The 19,940-nt window shown below is 40.8% G+C and overlaps 1 protein-coding gene across 1 annotated transcript in view; it reads right to left on the bottom strand.

The window, feature by feature from the left end:
* Positions 1 to 16,501: 16,501 nt before the first annotated feature.
* LOC135522031 (serine protease hepsin-like) overlaps positions 16,502 to 19,940 on the bottom strand; it is a 26,731-nt gene continuing 23,292 nt past the window's right edge. The window contains exon 13 of the mRNA XM_064947921.1: positions 16,502 to 19,940. This exon is cut by the window's right edge and continues 1,775 nt beyond it. The gene's annotated coding sequence lies outside the window, so the exon portion shown is untranslated.

The following is a 19,940-nucleotide window of genomic DNA, read 5'->3' as shown; positions in this document are numbered from 1 at the left end:
CATCTTCAGATTTTCTTTTGTTGTTGGAGAAAGAAAATAAAAAATGGAGACAGAAACCAGATTTTTTTTTATATTACACACACATAACAACAGTACAGTGTAACAATCAAATGAAATGACATTTCTTATGCAGTATAAACTATTTGTGAAGCATTTATGTAGGCCTAGTAAAGGGTTTATAAAGACATGGATATAAAATAGGCTCTTACTTGTTCTTTCTAGTGCATTTGGGATCTGAAGAGAGAATAATGAGATGTTACTACAAACACTGACAAAGTGTGAGTCTATCCTCTTGAGTTACATTCATAATGTAAGAACGTATTAGTAAATGGGCTATGTGTACTTACTAAGTAGGACAAACAAGCCACCTACTACAAGCAAGCCTGCAATGATCAGGCCTCCAATTCGTAGTCTCTCATAGTCTGGGAAATTCAACATTCAACAGCAAAGAATCACACAGGTGCAATGATTCATCCAATGACAGAAGCATATTTCTGATGTGCTCATGTCATTTCATATCCAATAAGAATATGGCCACTTACATACCACTACGTTCATTTTGTTTGTTGGTGGTGATTTATCAGTTCCCTTTGAATGAGTGTAGAGGAATGAGCTACTTACTGTAAACAAATGGATCTGCAGACGAGAGAGGGGGGGAGGAGAGAAAGGGAGAACAGAAAATTAACCTCAAGCAAATAAAACACATGTTGCTCTGACTGGCTGCACAGTGTGTGACTCTGGTTTATGTGACAGTGATCAAATCTGCTGAAAATAGTCAGTTCTCATTCACAGTCACCTGAAAACAAGAACCTCATGAAAAACAGATGAGTCTAACAAAGAGCAAGTTTTGACCAACCCGTCAGACAACTAGAGACAACACTAAAACAGATGTGTCTTACTTGCTTCAGTTTCCTCGAAGAATGCACAGAGAACTAGGAGAGAAAAAGAAGAAACATTTTAAGAACGTTTGTCATTTGGTGGATAGATCTAAGTGTATATGTAGTTTTGATCATGTTAAGGGTCAAGGTCAACAATCATTTCTTGGAAGGACACAAAAGGTCACAAAATGTCAAGTGCAACAAAACAATCCTGTAACATTCTTCTAAGACAAAGCAGAACTTGTCTGTTGTATCACAGATTTGTAGTTCCCACTGTAGCTTTCCATACTAATGTCCATAAAATCTTTAATAATATTTATTTCATTTTGCAGAATTCATCTGTTGCATTACCCCATGCATCTTTATCATGAAAATGTCTGATTTACCTGTCAGCAAAACCAGAACTGAGAATTGGCCCATCTTGTACACAACCTGACTGGGAGCAAAATGAGAAAAGGCATCTATTATAACAGCATAACATCTCACAATCTCACATCTCACAACTCCCCCCTATTTTACATTGCTGCTACTCTCTGTTATTATCTATGCATAGTCACTTTAATAACTCTACCTACATGTACATATTACCTCAATTACCTTGACTAACCGGTGCCCCCGCACATTGACTCTGTACAAGTACACCCTGTATACAGCCTCCATATTGTAATGGTACTGCTGCGCTTTGATTATTTGTTACTTTATTTGTTACTTTTTTAAATGTATTTTTAAGCATTTTACTGTAAGGAAGTAGTATTTGACGGATGTGACAAATAAGAATTTAACACCATCTTGAATGAACCCTTTTGATTCCTCGCTGAAGAGGGATTATACTGTTTGATTATACTCGTATGATCTATAATGAACTAATATCATTAAAACCATTGTGTCTATGTTGCCCTCCTGCACAGTCCCATTCTTGTTCCCAAACACAGTGAGGATAAAGGGGCAGAATGTCCTTGTGGTGTGAGACAGACACCGGGACGCAGCAGGAGGGCATTGTGGGTGTTTGGACAGAAAACAGCTGAGGGAGGAAATGTGGGGCGGACGCCACAGGCCTCAGGACACCCTTGGCTCGACCTTGGTCACTCACTGGGGTTTACACTGCAATGTTTTGGAAATATAGAAATACGACACCCATCTCCTTCATTCTGGTAAAAACGAGTTTGTTTTACAATAGACAATACCACCATTTGAAGACCAGGTCAATGCTAGTAATCCAACTTTTCCTATCAGATTTTTTAGAATGAGTTTTCTCGTTTTCTAATGCCCTCATACACAGTAAGATGTGGTCGTAGATGACTCTATCTCTCAACTCCAACTGACAATGGGAATTAGTCCTATGTCGAAATACTATTATGTGTATAGTTCACGTCAGAGCATTCACTTAGAGCATTCATACACTGAAACATAACACATACATCTGAACTTATAGAGGGAAACAGAATATTTCCGATCGTATTGTACTATATATCCCAATATATAGTATATATAGTACAATATATATTCCAATATGCCCAGAATGCCATTTTCCCTGTTGCAGACTAATAGTAGTGAAGGTCACCATGCTGATCAGCATGTCATCCCTCAAGGTCAAGGATACCTATCCATATATTTACTACCTGACAACTGCCTTTCGCAGGGAACACACCAACCTAGCTCAACCAACTGAGAATATATTGACTTTACAAAGTGAATTTACATTGACTATCTAAATATATACAAAAATCACCATTACATCCATACAATCTTCAGAACCTAATGGTGCTATAGCAACACCCCACCCTATGGATGTGTAAGTGATCATAACAACACATATGGTTGTAAAACAGGGCCTGGGAAAGCCAGTGAAATCCCTTCTTACCTGAGAACGAGGTCTGTCTTGGCAAGGGGTCTGAGGACGTCTGCTGGGTAGCTCAGGTCGTCCTGCTGACTTCACACACCTAGTCTCTTTCCTTTTACCTTGAGGAATAGCCGCTCCCTTTTGTTGTCACCTTAAACACACTATAGGACGATGAGATCCCGTGTGCAGAATGTGTGTGGTGCATCCAGGTGCACTGTTGTGCCCCAAACACAGGCCTGTGCCCTTCTGTTCAGGGTTAAAAACACTGGGTGGGACGAGGTACTGAGTTGCCATACCAAGACCGACTGAGCTCTCATACTGATCACTATTTCATTGAATGTCTTTCGGTGGATTCGCTTTATGGTCAGTTATATTAGACTTTGTGCATGTCCTACTGATAAGCAGAATGAATGCTAGAGAAGCATACGGTTTGAGCTGGAGAGAAATGGATTTGGGGCGTCCTTGAAATATTTGAATGCCTTAGAATCAATCTCCATGATTACGACACAGTGAGATACATTAATCCAGGAAGTTTCCTTCCAGTCCAGTAACATTTCAATGTCATTCTGAGACATTCCAAGAGGACATTCTAAGAAGACAATCTAAAAGGACACAGAGAGACATTATGTACCGTCCCAAATTTTAGCATTGTCTGAAATAGGAGTGAGAAAAATCGAAATATTTTTTGTAGTCTCTTTGATAAACGGATGTTAAAAAATGCTATATGGGTACTACAAAAGGCCAACACACAACACAGAATTAACAGGAGTAGCCTTTGGCCAGAATGTATTGAATCAATGCAGTCTAATAGGTTCCCTCGAATAGAGATACACTACATGACCAAAAGTATGCTCGTTGAACATCTCATTCCTAAATCATGGGCATTATCTTGGAGTTGGTCACCCCTTTGCTGTAGGCTCGTCACGATATCAACATTTTACCAACGATACGATACCAGGCCAAGTATCACGATGCCACTCAGGCTCCCGGGTGGCGCAGAAGTCTAAGGCACTGCATCTCAGTGCTAGAGCTGTCAATAAAGACACCCTGGTTGGAATCCAGGTTGTATCACAACTGTCCGTGATTGAGAGTCCCATAGAGCGGCGCACAATCTTTTTATTTTATGTTATTTAACCTTTCTTTAACTAGGCAAGTCAGTTCAAAACAAATATAGTCCGGGTTTGGCCGGTGTAGGCCGTCATTGTAAACAATAATTTATTCTGAACTGACTTGCCTAGTTCAATAAAGGTTAAAAAATATATATATATATTATTATTTTTTCCACAGTGGAAAATAAATCTGTGGCATAGCATCCTTTTTGCACAGCCCCCGGGACGCTTGTTCACGTTTTCTAAACGTTCTCCAAAAACCTGTCACTGAAATTCACACTGCTACTCAATACAAAACATTGAATTTAACTTCACACTTTTTAGTGTATAGTAGAATACTGCATAGAATGGCTGATTTACTCATATTCACAAAGCCCTAGCTGTGATTTGGCTGGAGGAATGGGAGGAGGAAAAAACATGCATAATGATCTGCATGTCAGAGTCAGTAAGGTGAAAACACTACATGAAACCTTCTTTACTCTTCAGTTAACGCACACACACTCTCCCTCCCTTCCTCACACACTCTTGTCTCCCTCACTCTCATAAACACACACACATACAAATCACTCTCTCTCACACAAACACAGCGCAGACCCCTTCACTTTTCCCACATTTTGTTACATTACAGCCATATTCTAAAATGTATTAAATTGTTTTTTCCCTCATCAATCTACACACCCCATAATGACATAGCAAAAACAAGTATTTTTTTGTGTGCAAACTTATTACAAATAACTGAAATATCATACTTCCCCAAATCTGTGCCTCAACACAATCCTATCTCTGAGCTCTACGGACAATTCCTTCCACCGAATAGCTTGGTTTTTGCCCTGACAACTGTGGGACCTGTATATAGACAGGTGCCTTTCCAAATCATGTCCAATCAATTGAATTTACCACAGGTGGAATCCAATCAAGTTGTAGAAAAATCTCAAGGATGATCAACGGAAACAGGATGTACAGTATCTGAACTCAATTTCGAGTCTTATAACAAAGGGTCTGAATGCTTATGCAAATAAGGTATTTCTGTGTTTTATTTTGTATAAATTTGCATTATGGGGTATTGCGTGTTGATGTATGAGAATTTTTATTTATTTAATCAATTTTAGACTAAGGCTGTAATGTAACAAAATGTGAAAAAAGTGAAGGGGTGTCACGCTGACCATAGAAAGCTGTTTATTCTCTATGTTGGTTGGGGCGTGATAGTGACTAGGGTGGGTCATCTAGGTGAATTGTATTTCTATGGTGGCTTGATATGGTTCCTAATCAGATGCAGTTTATCGTTGTCTCTGATTGGGGATCATATTTAGGTAGCCATTTTCCCATTGTGTTTGTGGGATCTTGTCTACAGTTAGTTGCCTGTGTGCACACCAGTAGCTTCACATTTCGTTTGTTTGGTGAGTTTCTATTAATTAAAATATGTGCAACTCTACGCACGCTGCGCCGTGGTCTACTCCTTTTGACAAGGGTGACAAGGGATCTGAATACTTTCCGAATGCACTGTAGGCACTCTGCTCTCAACCTTTAAAACATTAGGCAACAAACATAATTTAAGGAGCACCAGAAATAAATTGATTTTGTTTATAGTTTAGGCTTCCATTAGGCCAATATGAACCCTACCTTTTGAAACACATCTCATGAGTAGCAGACCCTTTTCCTTTCTTCCTGTGCCAGTCAAATTTGCCTAAACCTACTGGAAAGTTAGCAGGTTGTTAGCTAGCTAGGTAACATGACTGAACAACATCATTTGTTATCAAACTAATAATTAGCGACCGGAATTAGTTTGTTAAATTATATTTAAAAAAGGCATCTTCTCTTAACAGTTTAGGCTAGAGACAAGCCGTTTTCTTTGCTGTAAAGCTGCAGACATGCCTGTCGCGTGCTCCATTTCCCTCTCTGACGCTCAGAGGCTGCATGACAGTGAACTTCCAAAGTCTACTCAGACTGGTCTGTGCCCTAGGTTATAACAGGCGATGAAATTATACAATATATTAACATTGCTTTCTTTGTGCGCAGCTCCAATGTAACACATCTAACAAGAGAACACTCACCAGAGTTTGGGTCTGCATCCCCGCTGATATGCACATGAAAGTTTAGAAGCAAAACTGACTTCACAAACATTTCATAACAGGCGCGAGCAGGTTTTTTATATCGGTAGGTTTAAAAAGTCGGTATTATCATGTGAAAATGTACTACAGTATTCTAAAATGTTGGTATTATAAGTATCATAATATTACCGTGTTACCAGTATACCTTGCAGCACTTCTTTGCTGTTATAACAGCCTCCACTCTTCTGGGAAGGCTTTCCACTAGATGTTGGAACATTGCTGTGGGGACTTGCTTCCATTCAGCAACAAGAGCATTAGTGAGGTCGAGCACTGATGTTGGGCGATTAGGCGATTAGACGCAGTCGGCGTTCCAATTTATCCCAAAGGTGTTCGATGGGGTTGAGGTCAGGGCTCTGTGCAGGCCAGTCAAGTTCTTCCACATCGATTTTGACAAACCATTTTTGCAAGGACCTCGCTTTGTGCACAGGGGCATTGTCATGGTGAAACAGGAAAGGGCCTTCCTCAAACTGTTGCCAAAGTTGGAAGCACAGAATTATCTAGAATGTCATTGCATGCTGTTGTGTTACGATTTCCCTTCACTGGAACTAAGGGGCCAAGCCCAAACCATGAAAAACAGCCCCAGACCATTAATCCTCATCCACCAAACTTTACAGTTGGCACTATGCATTGGGGCAGGTAGCGTTCTCCTGGCAGCTGCCAAGCCCAGATTCGTCTGTCGGATTGCCAGATGGTGAAGCGTGATTATTCTCTCCCGAGAACGTGTTTACACTGCTCCAGAGTTCAATGGCGGTGAGCGTTACACCACTCCAACTCACGCTTGGCATTGCGCATGGTAATGTTAGGCTTGTGTGCGACTGCTCGGCCATGGAAACCCATTTCATGAAGCTCCCGGCGAACAGTTCTTGTGCTGACTTTGCTTTGAGAGGCAGTTTGGAACTCGGTAATGAGTGTTGCAACCAAGGGCAGCCGATTTTTACATGCTTCAGCACTCGGCATCCTGTTCTGTAAGCTTGTGGGACCTACCACTTCGAGGCTGAGCCGTTGTTTATCCTATACATTTCCACTTCGCAATAACAACACTTTGACACTTTGACTTTTTGGAAAGGTGGCATCCTATGACGGTGCCATGCTAAAAGTTACTGAGCTCTTCAATAAGACCATTCTACTGCCAATGTTTGTGTATGGAGATTTTATACACCTGTGGCTGAAATAGCCGAATCCACAAATTTGAAGGGGTGTCCATGTACTTTAGTATATATAGTGCACCTTGTCCATATGGCTCTATTGTTATAAATAAATGACAAATGTATAGAAAATCACACACAGATCTATAAGTGTCCCTCCCAAGCCAGTTTTGGAGTAAAAAGAAACATGACAACCGTCAGATTAAGATCATGCTCACCTCACAGAGAGGGAGGTGCCTTAAATACAATATAATGCTTTGGAATATTCCACATCTATTCCCAACTCAAAGAGACAGCTATCATAGCTCAGAGATCAGAACTCACTACTGGTGATGTCAGTGGGACTCTGTCTCTCTGTCCGTCTGCCTGTCAAAACAAATAAAATGTAAATGTATTTGTCACATGCTTTGTCAACAACAGGTTTTGTCTTCCTGCCTGCCTGCCTGCCTGTGTGATCATGTGCTTCTCATTTGGAGTAGTGTGGAAAGTAAATGAAATCACAAAGCCATGAAAAAGGCTAACACAGTAAACTGAACAACAGAGTCAAGAACCTAAGGCTCACACCTCTATGTTGGCTCCTCAGAGGGGACACATGACTGAACTTCTGCACATTATTGGCATGGTGACGTGCTGCTATCTGGGACTATTTATATCCCCGCGGCATCTGTGGAGGAATATGTATCCAGTTCTTCACGAGTGATAATACAATAATGTGAGTGACTATATCCTAGTTCGAGGGACCATCAGTGACATATGAAGACCTGACATGAGAAAGAGGGGGTTACCACCATGAAGGACTGATAAAACTGTGAGATAAAGTCCATTCTGTGCTGTCCATGTCTATGTGTGTATTGTGTCCAACATATGTGTTCCATTGTTGTACGTTCAAGCACAACAGCATTCCATGCAACCAGAATAGTTTTAAGACATTTATTACTGATGATAATACAACTTTTCCACAATGTTCAAAACTGACCATATAGTGCAAACTAATTGATTGGAAGACTGCATACCTGCATACCCAGTGATGTAAAATAATTTAAAGTACTATCTACATAGTTTTTTATTTGGTATCTGTACTTTACTTTACTATTTATGTATATTTTTGACAATGTATACTTTTACTTCACTACATTCCTAAAGAAAATCATGTACTTTTTACTCCATACATTTTCCCGACACTCAAAAGTACTCATTATATTTTGAATGCTTAGCAGTACAGGAAAATGGTCCAAGTCACGCATTTATCAAGACAACGTTCCTGGTCATATGTACTGCCTCTGATCTGGCAGACCAACTAAACAAAAATACTTTGTTTGTAAATTACGTCTGAGTGTAAGAGGGCGCTCCTGGCTATCTGTAAAACAAATATGTAATAAAAATATGAGCGCCGCCTGGTTTGCTTTATAAAAGGAATTTGAAATGATTTATACTTTTACTTTTGATACTTAAGTACATTTTTGAGATTACATTGACTTTTGATACCTAAGTATATTTAAAACCAAATACTTTTAGACTTTTACTCAAGTAGGATTTTACTAGGTGACTCACTTTTACTTGAGTCCTTTCATATTAAGGTATCTTTACTTTTACTCAAGTATGACAATTGGGTACCTTACACATACCTCCGCCACATAGTCTACAGAACCAGTGGCCACAGGGAAAGGGTTGTCGTAGACTCACACAAGAGACAGTCAGGGTGGGCTATCCAAAGGGTAAAGCTGACACACAAGGAACAACACACACATAAGACATTCCCTCCACAAAAACCCTGCTCTCTTCTTTGCACAACATCTCTTTAAAATAGTATTGAGACAGTGACACATTTTTGGTTTGTTTTGGCTCTGTACCCCAGCACTTTGGATTTGAAATTATATCATGACTTTGAGGTTGACGTGCAGAGTGTCATATTTAATTTGAGGATATTTTTATCCATATCGGGTGAACCATTTAGAAATTACAGCACTTTTTCAACATAGTTCCCCCATTTTAAGGCACCAAAAGTATTACGACAAATGTACTTGTATGTGTATTATAGTAAAAAGTTAAGTATTTGGTCCCATATTCATAGCACACAATGACAACATCAAGCTTGTGACTCTACACATTTATTAAATGCATTTGCTGTTTGTTTTGGTTGTTTCAGATTATTTTGTGCCCAATACATAGGAATGGTAAATAATGGAGTGTGTCTGTAACTTTCTCATTCATCATTATTCACGATTCATTCAGGATTATCCGTAATCATGGTAGCATCCACATTAATGCAGAAATGTTTAGAACAATATTTTATTCTTATTTTACAATTAAAGTGACTCCAAAATGACACAATACATTATTGACCATTCATTTATATTGGGCACAATATAATCTGAAACACAACCAAAACAAACAACAAATGCATTCAACAAATTTGTAGAGTCACAAGCTTGATGTAGTCATTGCGTGCGATGAATATGGGACCAAATACTTAACTTTCTACTACTTTAATACACATATAAGTGCATTTGTCCAAATGGGGGGACTATTTACAAAAAGTGCTGTCATTTCTAAACGGTTCACCCGATATGGATGAAAATAACCTCAAATTAAAGCTGACAGTCAGCACTTTAACATCATAGTCATTGAATCATTTCAAATCCAAAGTGTACAGAGCCAAAACAACAACTTTCACTGCTCCAATACAAATGGAACACACTGTATTAATATAATATGAATGCATCATCACTGACACAACTCCGGTGCATAGCTTAGACTTAAACAAAAGTGTGGTATGTAAGTATGCCTGCATGCACTGACACAATCACGCTCGTGCTGGAACACTCAAAACGTACACTACTCTTACTTGTTAGGAAGCATATTTGTCACTAAACAAACCATCTAAGGGTCTTTGAGCATTTGACCATATCCTCTGACAAGCCACTCTGAAGATGGGGAGCATGCATAAAAATATAAATACATCTCAAAGAATGTATGTAATTCTAAACAAATTAGCAATGCATATTGTGGGATTTGAAGTGATGTGAGTTGTGTCCGTGTTAGAGTCATACCACAGCACAGCAGGCCAGCTGAGTCAACATCGCACCACCTCTACTGATCCTCCACTGGAACACTTTAGACAGATACTCAGACGTCCTGCTCTCTATTGTTTATGCAGTGAAAACAGGTGTTAGCTGGCTGCCAGCATAACTGTAAAACAATTAATGGAGCTATAAAACGCAGTATAAAAAAGGAACATAAACTTCAGTATCCCGGAGTAGAGGAAAAGTCAGAGACGCACAATTATAGTACATGATCAAACGCTTTAGTAGTATCCCAGCATCATTGAACTTCAGTTTCAGTACTGTCATGGCTGCTCTCTGTTGGACAAATAGTAGAACTGCGACTGAACAAACCAAGGCAAAACAAATCTAAAAGCTTATGGGTGAGAATATGATATATGGGTCTTTTGTAAGACGTTTTCAAAATGCAACATGTTGTTAAATTTCCTATGTTTAGCTACATTTAATAAGATACAAAACACAGGAAATGGATGCCAGTATCAGATACTGCATACTGCTAGATAAGCAAATAATAGAACAGTAAAACAAAATAAAAATTACAATCAAAATTCTGCATATGCAAAAAAATACACAAAGTGCCACCTTTAAGAAGTTGAATAAGTAAATCCAACAGTATTGAAAGGTGTGTTTAATCCTTTGTCACCATTGTGGTGATGTCATCCTCACGATCTTTCCCCCCTGTTGACACAAACACAGAAAAGAGAAGAGAACCATATGAACGTCACGCTGCATCATTCTCTGGTCCATCCTCTGTTAGGGCTGAAGGAGAGAGGTACTTACTGAAACAGAGCTGGAACCTCTCAGATCTCCTGAGCACAGTGTATGACAGACCAAAGACGATGAGGATACCAAAGAAACCACCAATGACGCAGCCAATGAGGGTGGCAAAGTAACTGCCGTCCTCTGAAAATGTATCCGAAGAGGAAAGACAGACAGACAAACAGGATAGAGACAGACGGGATAGACAGACAGGATAGACAGGAAAGACAGACAGACAAAGAGATTATGGTTAGCTAATGATGACAACGTCAAATACCATAAGCTCAGGGAAGGTATATTAGAGAGGTGTATTTACCGTACACCCAGAGGTATCCATCCACTAGTGGTCGTCCTGAGCTCTCACATACCACACGTGTGTGGTTGTCAGAGCGGGATGTCCCACTGATAAGCCATATTGCAAAGAGCTCCTTACCTGTGTTATCACAGTACCCTTTTATTGACTGAGAGAGAGAGAGAGAGGAGGGGGGAGAGATTATATCTTATCTCATCTGGTAAAGACTCCAATTAGCAAGCTCTAAAGGGACAATGAAAGTAATTGTTTTGCACTCCAACAGGCCTGCTGAATTGAGCTACTGTATGGATTTCCCAGTGATTTCAGCTGTACCAATGGTCATGCTAATTAGGTCACCTGCATCATCCAGGCCTGTACAGAGCAAATACCTGTAACCTGGATGGTTGATATAATATAAGCTAAGGCTGTGCCACTCACCTGGGCAGCCAGATACTCAGTGTGGTCTCCTGGGCAGATGAGGGTTATGTTTCTATGGCTACCATAGAGAGTGAAGTTGAGTTGTCTAGGAGGAGGGGACACACCACACTGGAAGGCAGCAGGCTTGCCAACAGCCACTGATACGTTATTTGGGAGCGTAGTGTAGTTGTTCTGGGCTGGAGGATGGATGATGATGGGGTATGAGCAAGAGATGGGTACAGTGAATGAGAGAAATGGGAGGGGAGAAGAGACAGCAAGGAGAGAAATGCAACATAATCAGTCATTGCTTGTGACACAGCCTAGTCCTCATTTGCCTAGGAGGCAAAGCGCACTAGTTCTCATGGAAAGGGTTGTTTGACTGTTTGACTATTCCAATGTGAATTGGTCTGAGATTGTATTTTCCTGATACAAGGGACATCAGTGAAACCAAGGCACCACTGCAAATATTGCTCTCTGTCTACATTCTAGGTCTGGATGGCTGCTCTTGAGCCCAACCAATCTTGGCTAAAATAAACATAATATGGTAGCTTTACAGTAGCTACCTTTACATGTATGATTGGCAAGACAGACCCAACAGTCAACCAAGTCAGTCCTACCTGAGCATTGAAGATGAAGGAGAGCCAACAGGAACACAGACAGACCAAGCCCTGGTCCCGTCATCCCACATACAGACATTATTCTTCTCTTCATCAATAAAACAACGTTCTACCAACCCCTCTAAGACATTCGCTTCAGTGGACATTCATGTCCTGAGACTCTAGCTGCTGCCAATGATTCCAGCCTGAAAACACAGAGAGAGAGAGGACATACAACTCTCCTTGAGCTACGACCTAAACAAATGAACAAACAACTTTATCTATGGTGAAAAACAAATGAACTCCCTGGACTGATTTGCAAGAAAGATTCCTGGGAATGAAGATAATGAGAACAGGTTGAGCAGGGCTGGGCCACATTTAGCATAGAAAGCGATGAGGTTATTTCCTTTCCTTTCTCTTTCTCTCATTCCTTCTCAGAGCACACCTGTGATTTGAGTAAAGACATTTCACTTCCAAAGCAGACACCCAATATTGTCCTCTTTTTACCAAGGGAAAAAGAGACAGTGTCTCACTATACCACACACTATAAAGTTCACAAGTAATGCTAAAGACTTTAAGGTGAAAGGTTGTTATGTACTTTAAAAACCCTTTAGGTTTACTAACAACAGATGTATTTGCATGGCCAGTGGACATGAGTCTAGCACATTTGGGTCTGGGAAAATACACAGGCTAATGGGGTTGCCTGGCAGGGGTCATGCAGGGCAGTCATGCAGTTACCCAATGATGTAATGATACATTAGATTACATTTGATTGTAGAACTGATCATATAGTGAGCCATTCATAGTATCACCTTTCAGGATGTCTGAATAGTTCAGTTCCTGTAAACCAGGAATGTTTAGATTCCATAAAACAAGTTCCACAACTGTGTTCAGATACAAAGTGTTATGTGTTGCGGAAATGACGGGCTTTTTACTGAGGCTTTAGCCGCAAAATATAATACTGGTACAGATGTAGGATCTTAATTTGATCACCCTGTTGAAGGAAATGTACAACTTGAAAAAGGCTTCTGGAGTTTGTAATTTCCACTTTGAAATTTCAGACTTGATTTTCCCTTACAGAAAATGTATCTACTACTACAAAAACATCCATTAATTATAATCCACATAATAATTCATATTTCCTGTTGCTTCAGGATTGGTTTCCTTCGGTAGCAAACTGGCTCAAATTAAGATCACATATCTGTAGATGACATTTGACTTTTTTTTTTTTTTTTTTTTCTCACCTTTATTTAACCAGGTAGGCTAGTTGAGAACAAGTTCTCATTTGCAACTGCGACCTGGCCAAGATAAAGCATAGCAGTGTGAACAGACAACACAGAGTTACACATGGAGTAAACAATTAACAAGTCAATAACACAGTAGAAAAAAGGGGAGTCTATCTACATTGTGTGCAAAAGGCATGAGGAGGTAGGCGAATAATTACAATTTTGCAGATTAACACTGGGGTGATAAATGATCAGATGGTCATGTACAGGTAGAGATATTGGTGTAAATAAAAACAGTATGGGGATGAGGTAGGTGAAAATGGGTGGGCTATTTACCAATAGACTATGTACAGCTGCAGCGATCGGTTAGCTGCTCAGATAGCAGATGTTTGAAGTTGGTGAGAGAGATAAAAGTCTCCAACTTCAGGGATTTTTGCAATTCGTTCCAGTCACAGGCAGCAGAGTATTGGAACGAAAGGCGGCCAAATGAGGTGTTGGCTTTAGGGATGATCAGTGAGTAACACCTGTTGGAGCGCATGCTACGGATGGGTGTTGCCATCGTGACCAGTGAACTGAGATAAGGTGGAGCTTTACCTAGCATGGACTTGCAGATGACCTGGAGCCAGTGGGTCTGGCGACGAATATGTAGCGAGGGCCAGCCGACTGTTGGAAGCAATTTTGTAGATGACATCGCCGAAGTCGAGGATCGATAGGATGGTCAGTTTTACTAGGGTAAGTTTGGCGGCGTGAGTGAAGGAGGCTTTGTTGCGGAATAGAAAGCCGACTCTTGATTTGATTTTCGATTGGAGATGTTTGATATGAGTCTGGAAGGAGAGTTTACAGTCTAGCCAGACACCTAGATACTTATAGATGTCCACATATTCAAGGTCGGAACCATCCAGGGTGGTGATGCTAGTCGGGCATGTGGGTGCAGGCAGCGATCGGTTGAAAAGCATGCATTTGGTTTTACTAGCGTTTAAGAGCAGTTGGAGGCCACGGAAGGAGTGTTGTATGGCATTGAAGCTCAATTGGAGGTTAGATGGCACAGTGTCCAAAGACGGGCCGGAAGTATATAGAATGGTGTCGTCTGCGTAGAGGTGGATCAGGGAATCGCCGGCAGCAAGAGCAACATCATTGATATATACAGAGAAAAGAGTCGGCCCGAGAATTGAACCCTGTGGCACCCCCATAGAGACTGCCAGAGGACCGGACAGCATGCCCTCCAATTTGACACACTGAACTCTGTCTGCAAAGTAATTGGTGAACCAGGCAAGGCAGTCATCCGAAAAACCGAGGCTACTGAGTCTGCCGATAAGAATATGGTGATTGACAGAGTCGAAAGCCTTGGCAAGGTCGATGAAGACGGCTGCACAGTACTGTCTTTTATCGATGGCGGTTATGATATCATTTAGTACCTTGAGTGTGGCTGAGGTGCACCCGTGACCGGCTCGGAAACCAGATTGCACAGCGGAGAAGGCACGGTGGGATTCGAGATGGTCAGTGACCTGTTTGTTGACTTGGCTTTCGAAGACCTTAGATAGGCAGGGCAGGATGGATATAGGTCTGTAACAGTTTGGGTCCAGGGTGTCTCCCCCTTTGAAGAGGGGGATGACTGCGGCAGCTTTCCAATCCTTGGGGATCTCAGACGATATGAAAGAGAGGTTGAACAGGCTGGAAATAGGGGTTGCGACAATGGCGGCGGATAGTTTCAGAAATAGAGGGTCCAGATTGTCAAGCCCAGCTGATTTGTACGGGTCCAGGTTTTGCAGCTCTTTCAGAACATCTGCTATCTGGATTTGGGTAAAGGAGAACCTGGAGAGGCTTGGGCGAGGAGCTGCGGGGGGGCGGGGCTGTTGGCCGAGGTTGGCGTAGCCAGGCGGAAGGCATGGCCAGCCGTTGAGAAATGCTTGTTGAAGTTTTCGATAATCATGGATTTATCGGTGGTGACCGTGTTACCTAGCCTCAGTGCAGTGGGCAGCTGGGAGGAGGTGCTCTTGTTCTCCATGGACTTCACAGTGTCCCAGACCTTTTTGGAGTTGGAGCTACAGGATGCAAACTTCTGCCTGAAGAAGCTGGCCTTAGCTTTCCTGACTGACTGCATGTATTGGTTCCTGACTTCCCTGAACAGTTGCATATCGCGGGGACTATTCGATACTATTGCAGTCCGCCACAGGATGTTTTTGTGCTGGTCGAGGGCAGTCAGGTCTGGAGTGAACCAAGGGCTGTGTCTGTTCTTAGTTCTGCATTTTTTGAACGGAGCATGCTTATCTAAAATGGTGAGGAAGTTACTTTTAAAGAATGACCAGGCATCCTCAACTGACGGGATGAGGTCAATGTCCTTCCAGGATACCCGGGCCAGGTCGATTAGAAAGGCCTGCTCACAGAAGTGTTTTAGGGAGCGTTTGACAGTGATGAGGGGTGGTCGTTTGACTGCGGCTCCGTAGCGGATACAGGCAATGAGGCAGTGATCGCTGAGATCCTGGTTGAAGACAGCAGAGGTGTATTTGGAGGGCCAGTTGGTCAGGATGACATTTATGAGGGTGCCCTTGTTTACAGAGTTAGGGTTGTACCTGGTGGGTTCCTTGATGATTTGTGTGAGATTGAGGGCATCTAGCTTAGATTGTAGGACTGCCGGGGTGTTAAGCATATCCCAGTTTAGGTCACCTAACAGAACAAACTCTGAAGCTAGATGGGGGCGATCAATTCACAAATGGTGTCCAGGGCACAGCTGGGAGCTGAGGGGGTCGGTAGCAGGCGGCAACAGTGAGAGACTTATTTCTGGAGAGAGTAATTTTCAAAATTAGTAGTTCGAACTGTTTGGGTATGGACCTGGAAAGTATGACATTACTTTGCAGGCTATCTCTGCAGTAGACTGCAACTCCTCCCCCTTTGGCAGTTCTATCTTGACGGAATATGTTATAGTTGGGTATGGAAATCTCAGAATTTTTGGTGGCCTTCCTGAGCCAGGATTCAGACACTGCAAGGACATCAGGGTTAGCAGAGTGTGCTAAAGCAGTGAGTAAAACAAACTTAGGGAGGAGGCTTCTGATGTTGACATACATCATCCAGTTTGTTAAATTAAATCTTTATTTTAATACAATATTCAATAGAACAATTTACGTTTACAGAAGGTTTAAATCAGTAACAATAAAAAGTTTAAATCAGTAACAATAACATTCTTACTAAGAATTTCATAATTTCTTCACAGAAAATATATATACATTCACATCTGTTGAAGTCATCTGCATAGAGACTAGACTTCAAACAATATAAAACGAGGAAATGAAATCATAAATCATAAAGACCGTCAAATAAGCTTGATAAACTACATCACAATAAACTACAGCAAATTGAGTCATGATGATCAACAGACAATACAGAGTTTTTCTCGTGTTGCTGTGTAGCTAATTCTCTACCAATAAGGTAGTTGTGGTTCTCAGCAGGTAATAGGCTCTTAACTGACAACACACAGCTGAGTATGATCTCTGTAGTGTAGTGCATCATCTTGTGATGAATATGTTATATGACTTGGTGTTGTTCACCGTTAATCCCTAGTAACTTGTGAAGCTGAAATGGCAAATAAGAACTTCATTCTGGTTGTTATTGCACATTTGAGATTGAAATCCATGGATCGCTTACAAATAAACATCCATTTTCAAAAAAATCTGTTACTAATATTTACAATAAAGCCAAACAAATACAACACTGATTTAACTACGCATATCTCATACGTTAAACAGCTCAATTTCTAATCTACACAGGCTATAGAAATATCATTTACATTTCACCTGTTTACTTGTCCATAAATTCATGTCCCCACCAAAAACAAAACTAAGAAACATCATGTATCATTATAGAAGGTAACAGTCACTCTGAACTGCAATCTGATACAAACAAAGGATAGAGAGACAATTCAAGAGCTGAATATTTGACACTAATGTTTTTATTTGATATGAAAATTTGAGGTCTTAGGGAATTTCAGCTACATGTTGTCTATGTTAAAATCTCTTCAGTAACTTTGGCATTATTTGTTCAAGGGAATCATATAAAGGAGAAACTTCACGGCAAAACCAGCCAGAATGTTATTTACAGTTTCTTTCGATTGCTAAACGACAGTGGACACAACTGGAGTCACATGTGCAAAACTCTAACTACAGTGTGCACAACAGCAGTTCATGTGGACCAAACTCTAGTTCGTTTTTCATTGCTTGAACACGGTTTTCAAAACTCTACACACTTATCCCATGACTAAGGCTCAGGACAATACTGCCCCCTTTGGAGGAATTGCGTGCCCATAGTAAACAGAAAAAAAATCTGTCCAAAATTGCTAATATATGCATATAATAATTATTATTGAATAGAAAACACTCTAAAGCTTCTAAAACCGTTCGAATTATGTCTGTATGTAAAGCAGAACTCACAGGGCAGCCATTCTCCCAAACTCTCTCTCTCATCAGGAAAGTTGGCCCAAATTTGACGTCATCTCCCCCACCCTTCCCAACCAGCTACGGATCTGGGAACAGTTTCTGTGTCTTCAGCGTGATGTGTTCTTTCAATAGGGCGAGTAATGGAGAAAATCCCGCGAGCTTTGGCCCGTTGGCGGGCAAAATACTGAAGTGTCACGAGAATATAGCTGCGCGTTCTGGCGCAATTGTACACAGGGCATTCTTTGTTCCATCTCGTCTGAGAAGAGTTGCGTTCTTTCGGTTGAATCGCAAATTGTTTTGTACGTTAATAACATCCTAAAGCTTGATTCTGCACTTAGTTTGACCAGTTTAGTCGACATATAATATGTAATTTTGAAGTTTTGATGCGCAACTGTGCGGGACCAGAAGTCATTTTGGGTGCATTTCAGCTGAAGCTGTTAGCATATGCTAATACAAAGACACACAACCTGAGACCAAACGATGTATTGGGTAAGTATGACTCATTCCACTACATTCTGATCGAAGACCATCAAAGGTAAGGGAATATTTATGTTGTAATTTTGTATTTCTGTTGACACCAACATAGCGCAGAAATATTGCTTATGTCTGAGCGCCGCCTCAGATTATTGCCCAGTGAACGAATTCTGTAACGTTAAAAATAAATGTAACACAGCGGTTGCATTAAGAAGCAGTGTATCTTTCTAACTATATGTAGAACATGTATATTTAGTCAAAATGTATGATGTGTATTGCTGTTATCTGGCGTTATCTGGCGGAGCTATCTATAATTTCTCCGTACATTTCTGTAGCATTTTTTTTAACATGGCTCAATGTAAACGGAGATTTATGGATATAAATGGCATATTATTGAAAAAACATGAATGTACTGTGTAACATGTCCTATTACTGTCATCTGATGAAGATTTCCAAAAGGTTAGTGAATTATTTTTCTTTTAATCCTGCGTTTGTGATGGCATCTTTTGCTTGACAAAATGGCTGCATATCGTCTGTGTGTCTGTGGTGGTTTGACATAAATATGTGCTATGTTTTCGCCGTAAAACATTTTAGAAATCTGACTCGCTGGGTAGATGAACAAGGTGTTTATCTTTCATTTGTGCTATTGGACTTGTTAATGTGTGGAGGTTAAATATTTCTAAGAATATTTTTGCATTCTGTGCGCCACGGTTTGAGTTGAGCGGGGGGGGGCGTGGTTCCCCTTGGGGAACCTGTAGCGTGAACAAGTTTTAACCACAACCTGCACAACACTGTGGATTCAAATGCTAACACACTGCTGTCAAAACTGTGAACCACACATTCAAAACGGAATAGATTTCAGCCTTGTGCCTTTCAAACACTGCTGATTGCAATTACAGCTGAAAGGCTAAGCAGGTGTCTTGTTTTAGACTTGTTAATGAACACACACACATATTACAGTATATATAGGTAGAGCTCAGAAAGACTCATTTTGGAAATGGAACAAGGAAGATGGGTTCGTGGAGGGAGAAGGGTGGCAGGGAGAGGGCGGATGCGTGGAGGAAGACAAAGAAGACAAAGAGCTGTTATTTCAGATGAAATAAGGGCTACACTTATAGACCATGTCGTGAACCATGGTCTCTCATTGAGAGAGGCAGGGTTGAGGGTGCAACCCAATCTGCAAAGATCCACAGTGGCATCTGTAATGCAAATTTTCCATCATACAAACAGGTGAGAGTTACATCCTTACAGTAAATGAAAACATTACAGGAATCTATTTTGTATTGCAATTATAGAATATTTACACAGATATATATTACAGTAAGTTTGACTGTAAAATATATTTTTACAACAGGACCCAAAGGCTGCCCCCAACAGGGGGAAGAGGAAAAATATTTTCAGATGCGCAGGAAAATGCTATTGTTGACATGGTTGTTGTCAACAAAGCAATAAAACTGCGGGAGATTCAAGATAGAGTGCTGGCTGATAATGATATATTTGAAAATGTTAATTCTGTCAGCACAACAACTATTGCTCGAGTCCTAAAGAAACACCAAGTTACAATGAAACAGTTATACACTGTACCGTTCGAGAGAAACAGTGAACGG

This window comes from Oncorhynchus masou, chromosome 30 (genome assembly GCF_036934945.1).
Source record: "Oncorhynchus masou masou isolate Uvic2021 chromosome 30, UVic_Omas_1.1, whole genome shotgun sequence".
NCBI lineage: Eukaryota > Metazoa > Chordata > Actinopteri > Salmoniformes > Salmonidae > Oncorhynchus > Oncorhynchus masou.
This window is presented reverse-complemented; position numbering and strand designations above follow the sequence as displayed.